The 14,115-nt window shown below is 41.4% G+C and overlaps 1 pseudogene; it reads left to right on the forward strand.

Annotated features, from left to right (window-relative positions):
• Positions 1-458: 458 nt before the first annotated feature.
• Positions 459-14,023, forward strand: LOC113064180 (transcription elongation factor SPT6-like; annotated as a pseudogene).
• Positions 14,024-14,115: the final 92 nt, after the last annotated feature.

The following is a 14,115-nucleotide window of genomic DNA, read 5'->3' on the forward strand; positions in this document are numbered from 1 at the left end:
ATTCTTTGTCGCAGATGAAATCTGGCTAAGCACATGGATCTCAAGTTCATCTTGATGTGTGCTTTGGTATCTAAAAAGATCTGCACTCGCACAATTAGGATTCTGATGTTGTATCATAACATGTAAACATCAAACGTGTAAACATATCAAATAAGACAGACAAAGTGCTGTTTTGTATATCTAGTTCAATAACAATCAAGTTAAGCCACCAGTGAAGCTGATCTCTGTCAGTATTTTGTTTACTTCAAGAGATGTGTCAGATGCATGACTTGTTATTGTTATAATTACTGAACTGAATTTTACTGATTATGACAAGGGAATTGTAATCTTGCCAATACAACATTTGACTCTTTGTTACAGTAATTACTGCTACCCCTTTGAATGTCATCCTAAAGTCACAGCCATACTGTAAAAAACAAATGAAAAACTGTTTGAATTTTCACACAGGCCTTGCAAACATGTCTGACTTCATCGAGAGCGAGGCTGAGGAGTCAGAAGAGGAATTCGAGGAGAAAAAACCTGAAGCCCAAGAAGACACAGAAGTTTATGGAAGAAGATGGTAAGAAATCATGTGTTGGTGCACTACTGTTTAACTTAATTAATTCTTATAACAGGTTCTGTTCTGTTGTTATTGGCACATTGTGTCATTGCTTGTGTTCTGTGTTGTGGATGTCTCCAGAAGAAGAAGAGGAAGAAGAGAATATTGAAGATCAGATTGAACTAATGAAGTAAAAAAAAATGTTCAGAAAAAGAAGTACTCGCGTGTGCAAACCATGGATGATGAAGGGGAAGATGATGAGAAAGACATGATCGCTGATGAGATCTTCACTGGGGATGGTGATGGAGATGGAGAGGTGGAGGATGGAGAGACTGTGGACACACTTCACCCTAGAGATGACGAAGAGGAGGAAGATGATGAGGAATCTGGTAGGAAAGACATTTACCCTATTCATCATCGATTTGAATTTGGATACTAGAATTCTGTGGAATTTTGTCGCTTTTTCTTTTTTTTTTCTTTAATCTTTGCAGATATTGATGATTTCATTGTGGATGATGATGATGGACAGCCCATCAAGAAAAAGAAAGGAAAGAAATTCCCTGGCTACACTAATGCGTAAGTGGTGTAAACTGTAAACAGTGGTTGAATTATGTAAATATGGACTTCTCTCTGAAGTCTAATGGATTTTGACTTTGCCGAGTTTGACACTGAGGCGTATGATAATGCAGAAGAGGAAGAAGAGGACCAGGATGAAGAGTCATGGGATCGGCCAAAGAAGCAGACCAAGAGAAGAGTTGGTCGTCGTAGCATATTTGAGATCTATGAGCCCAGCGAGCTGGAGAGCAGCCACATGACCGATCAAGACAATGAGATCCGCTCCACAGACATGCCAGAAAGATTCCAGGTATAAATCAGTGTTAGCCTGCGTATATACCTTTCATTTGCAGTATCCCGTCCCATGTGAAGGAGATCAGAAACTTCTACAGTCCCCCTGCACCAGTGTGTTTCCTTTCATGGGTGGATATTTCATAACCTCTTGTCATTTGCAGTTGAGGGCAATCCCTGTAAAGCCTGCTGAGGATGATGAGCTGGAGGAAGAAGCTGAATGGATTTACAGGAATGCCTTCTCCACACCGACCATCTCCATGCAGGTCAGAACTGGTTATTTGTGTAACCTGACTTTTTAAGCATGTTGTTATGGCACCAAGCTAATTTGGATGCTTGATTTGCATTGCAGGAGAGCACAGACTACCTGGATCGTGGGACAACCACCAATTTCAGCAGAAAGGGTCCCAATACCATTGCTAAAATCAAAGAAGCACTGAACTTCATGCGGAACCAACACTTTGAGGTATAGTCTTAGAGGAAAAAAAACAGGGTGTAATAAACGTGGCTGACCGATCATCTGTTTTTATCTCTTCTCTCTTCCATCTTCCAGGTTCCCTTTATTGCATTCTACAGAAAGGAGTATGTGGAACCAGAGCTGAACATTAATGACCTGTGGAAGGTGTGGCAGTGGGATGAGAAGGTAAGGGCTAGTCAAAATGTTCTCTAAATGCATTGTGGTTGCTGTTGCTGCTGCTTTTTTAATATGAAAATGAATTATGGCTGTTTATGTTGTCCTCCTCAGTGGACTCAGCTGAAGACCAGAAAGCAGAACCTGACACGTCTTTTCCAGAGGATGCAGTCTTATCAGTTCGAGCAGATCTCAGCTGACCCTGACAAGCCACTGGCAGACTCGACTCGTCCCTTAGACACTGCTGATATGGAGAGGTAGGACTACAAACCTAACAAGCTTTCTAACATTTTATGCTGTGTCAACAGTATTCACTTACGCTTCCTGCTTTGACAGGCTGAAAGACGTCCAGTCTCTTGATGAGCTGGGAGACGTCTACCACCACTTCCTGCTCTACTATGGCCAAGACATTCCCAAGATGCAGAATGCAGTCAAGGCCAGCAAAAAGAAACTGAAAAAGATCAAGGAAGTGTCAGAGGAAGATGGTACAGCTGTGTTTTCTTTGAACAAGTTGCTAAAATAATGGTCAAGCCATGCGTTAGACTAAAACAGTTTCTATTCTGCTAGGAGAAGAGGCAGAAGTGGAGGAAGAAGAGGAAGAAGATGAGCATAAGGGTCCAAATCTAAAACAAGCTTCCCGTAGAGATATGTACAGCATCTGTCAGAGCGCAGGCCTTGGTGTGTACATCTTTGATATATATATATATATATATATATATATATATATATATATATATATATATATATATATATATATATAAATAAGCATAACCATATATATTTTCCTTTTATTTCTGCTGGCTGAGTCATACATGCTGAACATATTCCCTTTTGCATTCTGCAAAAAAAATGTATTTTAAGAATATAAACATAAAGGAGCATATTTATTGTATTTATAGTAACATATTTTGTGTGAGAGATATTCTTTTAACAGATAACTAATATTGTGGATAACTGCAGTGTATTTCAATTAGGAATTCACACATGCATACATCTGATGACGTGGTTTTAGATGGTCTTGCCAAGAAGTTTGGTCTGACACCAGAGCAGTTTGGAGAAAACTTGCGAGACAGTTATCAGAGGCACGAAACGGAGCAGTTTCCTGCCGAGCCTTTGGAACTGTCCAAGGACTACGTGTGCAGGTAATGGATCGATGCAAACTTGAGGTTTTTACCTCTCAAAAGTCTTTAACCCACTGCTTATTAAATAAAAAGATAGCATTTTGCATGGTTATTCATAAATCAAATGTTGTCATAGTCAATTTAACAGCCCGGAGGCTGTTCTGGAAGGTGCTCGCTACATGGTGGCCATGCAGATTGCCCGTGAACCGCTCGTCAGGCATGTGCTCAGACAGACCTTCCAGGAGAGGGCCAAGATTAACATCAAGCCAACTAAGAAGGGCAAGAAGGTTGGTACTTAGCATTTGATTAGGAATTACAGACTTGCCTTATAATGTGTTTTACCATTATTTAATTAACTGTTGTGTTTTTGTTTATCTTCTACTCTTTTCACTTAACAATGTACATCAAGGAAAGGGTATTAGCAGAATATCAACCTTCACAGCTGTTCCCAGTGTTAGAGCTTTAGCTAGAATGTTCAGTTGTGGTATTTAGGTGTGTATTGTAGGCAGCTTTTTTGCTGTGCTATTGTAGTAAACTTGGCCTTCTATTCAAACCCAGCCTGAAGTGATATGCCAAATGCATCGCTTGCTCGTTCGTCAGGAATTCCCCATCAGTTAATGTCTGTCATGTTTCCTAGGATGTGGATGAGGCGCACTATGCCTATTCCTTCAAGTATCTCAAGAACAAGCCTGTGAAAGAGCTCAGTGGAGATCAGTTCTTGAAGATGTGGCTGGCTGAGGAGGAAGGCCTGCTCGCCATAGACATCTGCATTGACCTTGTGGGAGTCAAAGGGTATAGTTATGTCCTGAAAATATTAGCTTGAGATCAAAACTTGAATTCAGCATCAAGGATCATTAGACAAGAGATACAGAGCGGTTCTGTTTGCCATCTCCACAGGTACGCAGGAGATCAGACCTACTTTGATGAGATTAAGCAGTTCTACTACAGGGATGAGTTCAGTCACCAGGTGCAGGAGTGGAACAAGCAGAGAACTCTTGCCATTGAACGGTCCTTGCAGCAGTTCCTGTATCCTCAGATGGCCAAGGAACTGAAAAACAAGCTCGTCACTGAAGCCAAGGACAATATTATTAAGGTGCCACGTTGATGCCATGTTGCATGCAATACATTACCTTCGAAAGCTAACAAAGCCCTTTCTATACCAAACGGTAGGCTATAACAAATTGATTTGTGTTTGTTGTGTCTGTGGTAGTCTTGCTGCAAGAAGCTGTATAACTGGTTGAAGGTGGCTCCTTATCGGCCTGATCAGCAGGTAGAGGAGGACGATGACCTTATGGATGAGTCGCAAGGAAAGGGTATCCGTGTACTCGGGGTGGCATTTGCTTCCGGCAGGTACTTGAGTGTTCAGAGTGAGAGAATATTTTACATTATTTTAAAAAGAGACGCACTATATCAAGGGTGGCAAACTCAGTTCCTGGATGGCCACAGGCCTGCAGAGTTTAGATTTAACCCCAAATAAACACACCTGATATAGCTACCATATTTTCCAGACTATAAGTCACACTTTTTTTCATAGTTTGGCTGGTCCTGCAACTTATAGTCAGGTGCGACTTATTTATCAAAATTAATTTGACGTGAACCAAGAGAAATGAACCAAGAGAAAACATTACCGTCTACAGCCACGAGAGGGCGCTATATGCTGCTAAGTGCTCCTGTAGTCTACACTGAAAACATAGAGCGCCCTCTCGCGGCTGTAGACGGTAATGTTTTCTCTTGGTTCTTGGTTCTAAATAAATGCGACTTATAGTCCAGTGCGACTTTTATGTTTTATTTCTCATCATGACGTATTTTTTGACTGATGAGACTTATAGTCCGAAAAATACGGTAATCAAGTCCTTCAGGTTTATTTGGAAACTACATGGTATGTGTGTTGGAGCAGGGTTGGAATTAAACTCTGCAGGGTTGTGGCCCTCCAGGAATTGAGTTTGACACCCCTGCACTATATAAACATCATAATATTGAATATTTAATTTATATTTAGGTAATTTAATGCTCACTTAAATTGAATCTCAATTTCATATTAAAAAATGTAAAATTATATATTATTGGCCATAACATCATTATATATTTATCAACTTTTATATTTATCAGTGTCAGCCAGGATATATATATTTTCAGTCCATTCATACTTTTGAATGGTATCTGCTAGTGTTTGCTTGTTTTGTTTTTATAGGGATACACCAGTGTTCTGCTCCCTCATTAATGGTGAAGGAGAGGTTGTGGACTTCCTCAGGCTTCCTTACTTCCTGAAGAGGAGGAATGCATGGAGAGAGGATGAAAGAGAGAAGAAGGTGAAGAAACCGAAGGCCTGCGAATCATTTACTGTTCAGCTGTTTCATTCCAATTGACATCTGTATTGTGTTTGTTGTTTCCATAGCTTCAAGATATTGAAAACCTCAAGAAATTCCTCCTTAGTAAGAAGCCACATGTTGTCGCTGTTGCTGGGGAGAATCGGTGTGTTCATTATTGTGCTTTTGGATTTTAAAAATGCTGTTTGCAAGTTTTAATCTTTCTTAGGACGCCAGCATGCTGATGTTTTTATTTGGATGTTTGTAGTGATGCTCATATGGTGATGGAGGACATCAAGCGCACCATCAGTGAGCTGGAGCAGGACTCGTCTCTGCCTGCGGTGGGGGTGGATCTGGTGGACAACGAACTGGCTATGCTTTATATGAATGGCAAGAAGTCTGAGGTCCATGCAATGAGATAAACCTGAAAATTTACCCATAAACCCATGCTGAAGGCTGTGTACTTTTAATACCTTTTCTAATGTTTCTTAAACATACTGCTCTTCTTATAGGCGGACTTCAGGGACTATCCACCTCTGCTTCGGCAGGCTGTGTCTGTGGCTCGTAAGATTCAGGACCCACTAGTGGAGTTTGCCCAAGTTTGTAGCAGCGATGAGGACATCCTGTGTTTGAAACTGCATCCCCTGCAGGTACAAGCAAATTCCTGCATCTCCTGACCTTCTTTTTGCCATTTACTTTTAAATACATTTTGGTTTGCTCCATGTATTTGTGGAAATCAGCCTCGCAATGTCTGTCAGTGTTATTTTATTATCATTTTTCATTGCCTTTATTGTATCTGTTCATAATTTAAAATAAATATTTTTTACTTTTGACTATATTTTCATGTTTTAAATTGACTTATTTTGTGACTTATTTCTTTTAGTTGTCTTTAATTTACGGAACCTAATTTTTCATGTATGTGGGTGATAATAATTTGTATTGTTGTTTTTTTTTTTTTTCAAACAGGCTTGACATTAAGGTCAACTTGTCAATACTTTATCATGTTTTATCTTTTTAAATGTTCCTCAGGAGCATGTAGTGAAAGAGGAGCTGCTGGGCGCTCTTTACTGTGAGTTCATAAACCGGGTGAATAGCCGTGTTTCCACTATCGAGCTAGGACCGGGCGTGCTAGTGCGTGCCAGGGCCAGTCGCGTTTCCACTGTCACTTCCGGGGCTTGATCGTGCCTCGCCGGGGCTTCCTCGGGGCCAACGGCCAGGTTTTTTCGGCCCGACGAAATCCTTGGGCCAAAGCGGGCCAACTGGGGCTAGAGGAGGGGTTATGAACAAAGGCGGAGTTTCTCCGTGTCTGGAGAGCGTGAGCGCGGATCATTTCAGAAAGACAACAACTTTAACACCAGCATTAAAGACGTTTTAAAATAAGTTGAGCTTAAAACTCACTCTTAGTAAGCAGCAAGTGTTTGACATAACTTGATCCGATGTGGATTATAATCATTAAACAAGGCAGAAATATTTATAAGTGATGTAAAAGACTATGCACGCTAAACATTAACATTACCATAGTAAACATGGTAAAAATGACCGCCTGGATAAATCAGACGTCAGCTTCTTATTCTCTATCACAATTGTGTATTTATTAAGTAACATTTTATCTGTCGTCTTGTTTCGTGAGTTTAGCTCCACGTTGCATATCATCAAAATATAATAATGATTTTTGTTCGGGAGCTTTTATAAATATGGAGAGTCTGTGCTGAGGATCATTTCAGAAAGATAACAGCTTTAACACCAGCATTAAACACTTTTTTTTAAATAAGTCGAGCTCAAAACTCTCTTTCAGTCAGCAGGGAGTGTTTGAAATAACTTGATCTGATGTGGATTATAATCACTAAACAAGGCAGAAATATTTATAAGTGATGAAAAAGATATGCACGCTAAACTTGTTACCATAGTAAACATGGTAAAATATGACGCTTGAAGAAATCAGACGTCAGCTCAACAGTCGTGTATTTATTAAGTAACTTAATATTATCTGTCACAAGCCTCATCTCGAGAGTTTATCTCACGTTGCCTATCATAAAAGAATATAGCCTAATAATGGTTTTTGTTCGGGAGCTTACAAAAATAGAGATATTATCATTCATTCTAAATGTGACGGCTACTGTGGTTAATAAACAGAAACAGACTCGACTGAACAAGCAGGCTATTTTCATGAGCGTTAAAAATAAATAAATAAAATAGACATAAGTGTATTTATGTGTGAATAATTTTGAGTCCTGATAAATTAAATCAATATGATCAATGTATATAAATATGATCTATAGTTAAAACATCGATGCTTTTGAATTTGAATATATAACAAAGCATGCAAACAAACTGCCGCTTTTATCATGTTCGTTTTGTGATCGCACATGTTCCAGTGACTTATTTCTTAGTTTTCTGATAACTTCTCTTTGTTGGTGAAATTTTGAGGTTGCATGGCGTTGTTCTGAGAGGCGTGTAAACAGCGTGTTTTAGTGACGTGCAGCGGTGCTTCAAGCTCCACTGTGGAAACCCTGCGCTATTCTGGCCTCGGTGCTACTGGCCTGGGGCTATGAGCCCCGCCCGGCCCGCTTTAAGCCCTGGCTCGCACTGGCCCGACAGTGGAAATGCGGCTAATGAGGTTGGTGTGGATGTGAACCGGGCCATAGCTCACCCTTACACCCAGAGCCTGGTCCAGTACATCTGTGGCCTTGGACTTAGAAAAGGCTCACACCTGCTCAAGGTTAGACCTTTTTCTCTAAAAATGTATCCTCGTATTTGATATTCATGCTGTTTTTCAAAGATCCCACCTTTTTCTGTTTACAAAGTCACGATGTTAGTCTAGCTAAGGGTTGAGAAGTTTCTATGATGTTTATCTAAAACTCAATCATGAAATGTTGAAATCATCTTCTGCATCTTTCCCGATGTTCTTAAGATTCTTAAACAGAACAACACTAGGTTGGAGAACCGGACCCAGTTGGTCACCATGTGTCACATGGGACCCAAAGTCTTTATTAACTGTGCTGGTTTCATCAAGATTGACACTGCCTCTCTTGGAGACAGGTAAGATACTAAACGTAATGTTTGTAAATGAACGGTAGCTGACTCTGAATTGGGGCTGTGCGATATGGAATAAAAAAAACGCAATTGCAATTTCTAAGATCAATTTTGTGATTTCGATTTTAATCACGATTTTGACACACCCAGATATGCTTTACAGTCATAAATGCATTCAGTATGAATTTGAAATCTATTTCCAAAAGAAAACCAAGAAGAGCTTTATCAAAAAGTTGTAACATGTCTGTAGAACAGACATGAGTCAAAATAATCATTAAGTAAAGGTGTGACAAAACGTCTAGAGACATATGGCAAATATATATAAATAAATAAATCCCGTGTCCAAGGATTTTTTTTTCTTTTTGCCATGCATTGGTCGTAGAGCTCATTGTAGCGTGCCTCAGGTGTTGAAATATATTTTTGTTATACATTATACAGGTTCACACGTACTCCGTCTGCAGTGTGTATTCGGTATGTGTATGCAATGCCGAAGCAGCAGCGAGAGGGCGTTATTGTAACGCGAAAGCACAATAAAATAATGCGCGAGCGTGAATCTCTCTGCTCGCACGCAGATTTCATTTGCTTTGTAACAAAACCAGACCCGCGTGCTCTGATACACGCTGCTCTCGCTCGGAGAGAGTGCACGCACTTAAAACGTGTAACCTCTCACTTAAACTGCGTCCTGTGCACTCACAACTCTCTCTATGCTCATGTGCTAGATATTAAATATTTTCGCACGTTTCTATTTCTAGCTTTTTACCGCGTGCATTGGGAATGGTCTGATCCGTTAACATGGGCTCAGAAATAAAACGTATCAAAGACAGTGTGTTGACCTGGAGTTAGGCATATATATGCCCAGTCTGTTCAGTTCTCGCGCTAGGCGCACTGCATTCTGATTGGATCAGATAGCATACTGCGGGAGGTCAGGACCGTGGAAAATCGTGCTATAAAGCGATTTAGGAATCGTGATTTTATGACTATTTGGATCAATCGCACAGCCCTACTCTGAATTATACTGCATACAGCCAGAAGATGTGATGAAATAACACCGTCTTTCATTCTGCAGCACTGACTCCTATATCGAGGTCCTGGACGGTTCTCGGGTGCACCCTGAAACATACGAATGGGCACGTAAAATGGCAGTGGATGCTCTAGAGTACGACGAGTCAGCAGAAGATGCCAACCCAGCCGGAGCACTAGAGGAGATTCTTGAGAACCCAGAGAGGCTGAAGGACCTGGATCTGGATGCCTTCGCTGAGGAGCTGGAGAGACAGGTGAGCTTTGTCATAACGTTGAATAATTAACTTCCACATATTTTGTTAGCAGAGCGGCATATGAGGACATAAATGGCACTTGACTTAACTTAACGGTTATTTATTGTTATTTATTGTTTCTTTCTTTCAGGGTTATGGTAATAAGGGAATTACACTGTATGACATTCGAGCAGAGCTTAGCTGTAGATATAAAGATTTGAGAGCGCCGTACAGGCCTTCAAACACAGAGGAGGTCTTTAACCTGCTCACCAAAGAGACACCTGAGACCTTCTATATTGGTAAATAATACCTGAGCATTTTTAGATATTTTAAAAACGTCCCTGAGTAATCTATAGTTGTACACCTACAGATTTGTATACTTAGTATTTAGTGGTATTTTTGGTGCTCCTTCATATGTTTCAGTCTTGACACTGTTGGTAATAATTTCCTAAATCTCTGTGCACATCTAGGTAAAATGATCACCTGTGCGGTGACTGGCATAGCTCACAGAAGGCCACAAGGTGAGAGTTACGACCAGGCCATCCGTAATGATGAGACGGGACTCTGGCAGTGTCCATTTTGCCAGCAGGACAAGTTCCCTGAGCTCAGTGAGGTGGGAATTGGTTCTGTTACCTTTCCAAAGAATTACATTTTAGCTAAGGCACACAAGTGAAGTTCATATCTCATCTCATATTGTGTTTTTCTTAGGTGTGGAATCACTTTGACAGCGGCTCCTGCCCTGGGCAAGGCATCGGAGTGAGAACTAGGTTAGATAACGCTGTCACAGGCTTCATCCCGACAAAGTTTCTTAGTGACAAGGTGGTGAAGCACCCTGAAGAGAGAGTCAAGGTGAGCAAATCTCATATTTGCTTTTTATAATCTATCTGGTGTATATTTATAAACAATACAAACCATAAATATGTAGCCTTAAAATGGATGAGGAAATCTGAAAATCTCTTCTGGACATACTTGACTTTTGTCTGGTTCTCTGCTGTTAGGTTGGCATGACCGTGCACTGCCGCATCATGAAGATTGACATCGAGAAGTTCAACGTGGATCTCACTTGTAGAACGTCTGACCTGAGTGACAAGAACAATGAATGGAAGCTTCCCAAAGATACCTTCTATGATTTTGATGCTGAGGCAGATGATGTGAAACAGGAAGAGGAGCAAAAGAAGAAACAGCAGAGAACCAGTCAGTGTTTCTCTTTGAGAGATTGCAAAATACATTTTCAAGTGGTGCCTTTTTCTCTGAAGTATTATGATTTTTGCTTTTCTGTCTTTAGCTTACATTAAGCGAGTGATCGCTCACCCGTCCTTCCACAACATCAACTTCAAACAAGCGGAGAAGATGATGGAATCCATGGACCAGGGTGATGTGGTGATTCGACCCAGCAGTAAAGGGGAGAACCACCTGACGGTCACATGGAAGGTGGCTGATGGGATATATCAGCATGTGGATGTGCGTGAGGAGGGTAAAGAGAATGTGTTCAGCCTCGGGCATACTCTTTGGATCAACACTGAGGTGAGCTGTTGCTGTATGTCGCACGTAAACTATTGCTTAAAAGTTTGAAGTCTGAGATGTACTATTTATTATTTCTTAATTTTTTTTATGTTTACCAAGGCTGCAATTATTTAACATGTTAATGTAGAGAAATATTGTTAGTTATTTAAATACATTTCATATGTTAATATTTTTTTTAAATATAATTTATTCCTGTAATGCGAAGCTGAATTTTCAGCAGCCATTCCTTTAGTCTTCAGTGTCACATGACTAATTAGAAATCATTTGATTATGCTAATTTGGTGCATGCAATGGAGCATTTCTTATTGTTGAAAATTTGTGCTGCATAATTTTTTTTTTGACCATGATGTTGTTTTTTGCAGGATTCTCTGATGAATAGAAAGTTAAAAGAACAGGATTTTTGAAAATAGAAATCTAACGGTAGTCGTGATTGCCTGCAGGAGTTTTAGGATCTGGATGAAATCACAGCCAGGTATATCCAGCCTATGGCTGCATTTGCACGAGATCTGCTCGGCCACAAGTACTTCCAGGACTGCAATGGAGGTGATAGAAAGGTGTGTTATCATTCTGAGCACCAACACTTTTCCTTTTCTTTTTATCTTGATTTATGGTATTATTATTATTATTTTTAAATGGACTCCCAATCGAAGGGTTGTGGGTTCTAGTCTTGGGTTCTAGTCCCGGGCCGGCAGGAATTGTGGGTTGGGGTAGTGCATGAACAGTTCTCTCTCCACCTTCAATACCACGACTTAGGTGCCCTTGAGCAAGGCATCGAACCCCCAACTGCTCCCCGGGCGCCGCAGCATAAATGGCTGCCCACTGCTCCGGGTGTGTGTTCACAGTGTGTGTGTGTGTGTTCACTGCTCTGTGTGTGTGCATTTTGGATGGGTTAAATGCAGAGCACAAATTCTGAGTATGGGTCACCATACTTGGCTGAATGTCACTTCACTTTCACAGTTGTGCATTCGTTTCAGCTTGTAGAGACCTGCCAGGCAAATTTCTGCTGGGTTACCAGCCGAGAGGGAAGCCAAGGTAACACTCATTACCCTAGCAAAGCAGGACACAACTTGCATATATCATGCATTCGTCAATGTTTGCTTTTGTTTTTTTGTAGGATAGAGTATGTAACCATCACTCCAGATGGCTTTAGGTATCGCTCTCAGATGTTCCCTACAGTCAATGGTCTCTTCCGCTGGTTCAAAGACCACTACCAGGATCCTGTGCCAGGTTAGTAGTCTCCATCTGCACTCCCGCTCTAGCCTAGCATGGTTCTTTTTCCTTGTAACGTAATGTTTTTATTGTCTCTCTAAAGGAGTCACACCGACCAGCAGCAGAACAAGAACCCCAGCATCAGTGAACGCCACACCTGCCAACATCAACATTGCCGGTATGTCAGAAATACTCATGTCTTCCCTCAAAACAACAGGGATTTTCTGAAGTAACTCTTCTCAGAAATGTATTTTAAAATCTGTCCCCTCGCTCTCAGACTTGACTCGAGCCGTCAACGCTCTCCCACGAAACATGACATCCCAGATGTTCAACGCCATAGCGGCGGTTACAGGCCAGGGCCAGAATCCCAACACGACGCCGGCCCAGTGGGCCTCCAGTCAGTATGGTTACAGTGGCGGCAGCAGTGCAGGAGGTGGCGGCAGCAGCAGCACTTATCATTTAAGAAACCTGCACATTTGCACTCGGTCACCTATTCAACGAATTGATTTATAACCGGGTCTGCTAAAATTTCATATTCCTTCTTTTCCTGTTTTTTCAAGGTGTTTGCAACGCACCAGCAGCCAATGCCCACACCCATGATGACGCCCAGCTACTCTTACACCACACCTGGCCAGCAGCAGGCCATGACCACGCCCCAGTATCCCAGCAGCACCCCGCAGTCCTCACACGGACACCACCAGCGTTCGTCCTCCACCCCATCATCCTCGTCATCGAGAATGCGGACGCCACAGCCCAAGTGAGTGCTACTACTGCTTTCTTGAAAATGCAAAACCATGTTTACTGTCGCACCAAAAATAATCAGTGCGATAAGCATTTGAATCTGAATGAACGGTTGTTGATGCATCTGTTCAGACCTGTGCTTTGTACATTATCCATGACAGAGTAAAGTACTAAAAGTGTTGTCTGTGATCCCTGCAGGACAAGTTCCCACACTGCTGTGGATTGGGGGTAAATGGCTGAACAGTGGCTGCAGGAGAAAGAAGCCGAGCGGCGCAAGCAAAAGACGCCCCGCATGACGCCCCGACCTTCACCCAGCCCCATGATCGAGAGCACACCCATGTCCATCGCTGGAGATGCCAATCCCCTCTTGGACGAGATGGACCGATAGGAGTAGGGAAGAGGGGTGTTCAGACATTTCATATAAAACCAAATTCATCAACATCCCCATCTCTCACCCTCCGACTTTTGCTCTTTCGCTGCTAGAAGTATCTCTTTGAGTCATTCAGAGCTACTGATACAGATACAGACACTTGAAATGTGCTGATGACAAACAGATTAGGAAATGGACCTACAATAAACGTTTGTCACAAGGGTTTTCCTTTTTCTTTTTTTTTAAGTATGTGCGTGATGCACCCCATTTTTCATTTCTGTTTTTTAACTAAATTTAAAAGGGAAGGCTTCTAGCATGAGACGTTGCATGATTTTTGCCCATGCGAGCTGGTATACAATCAGCATAAGATCATTAGTTCAGTCCCACTCAGAGAGCTTTTCTTTCCTGTATCTGGTTTAAACATTTAAATAAAACCCCGTTTCAGTATGAACCAGAGCACTGTAATGATTCATAATCTGTGTTCTGTTGAGCTGCTACGCAAAGAATTAAGCACTGGGGAGATCTGTAAAGCTATTTAGCAAT

The sequence above is a fragment of the Carassius auratus genome, chromosome 46, assembly GCF_003368295.1.
Source record: "Carassius auratus strain Wakin chromosome 46, ASM336829v1, whole genome shotgun sequence".
Lineage (NCBI taxonomy): Eukaryota > Metazoa > Chordata > Actinopteri > Cypriniformes > Cyprinidae > Carassius > Carassius auratus.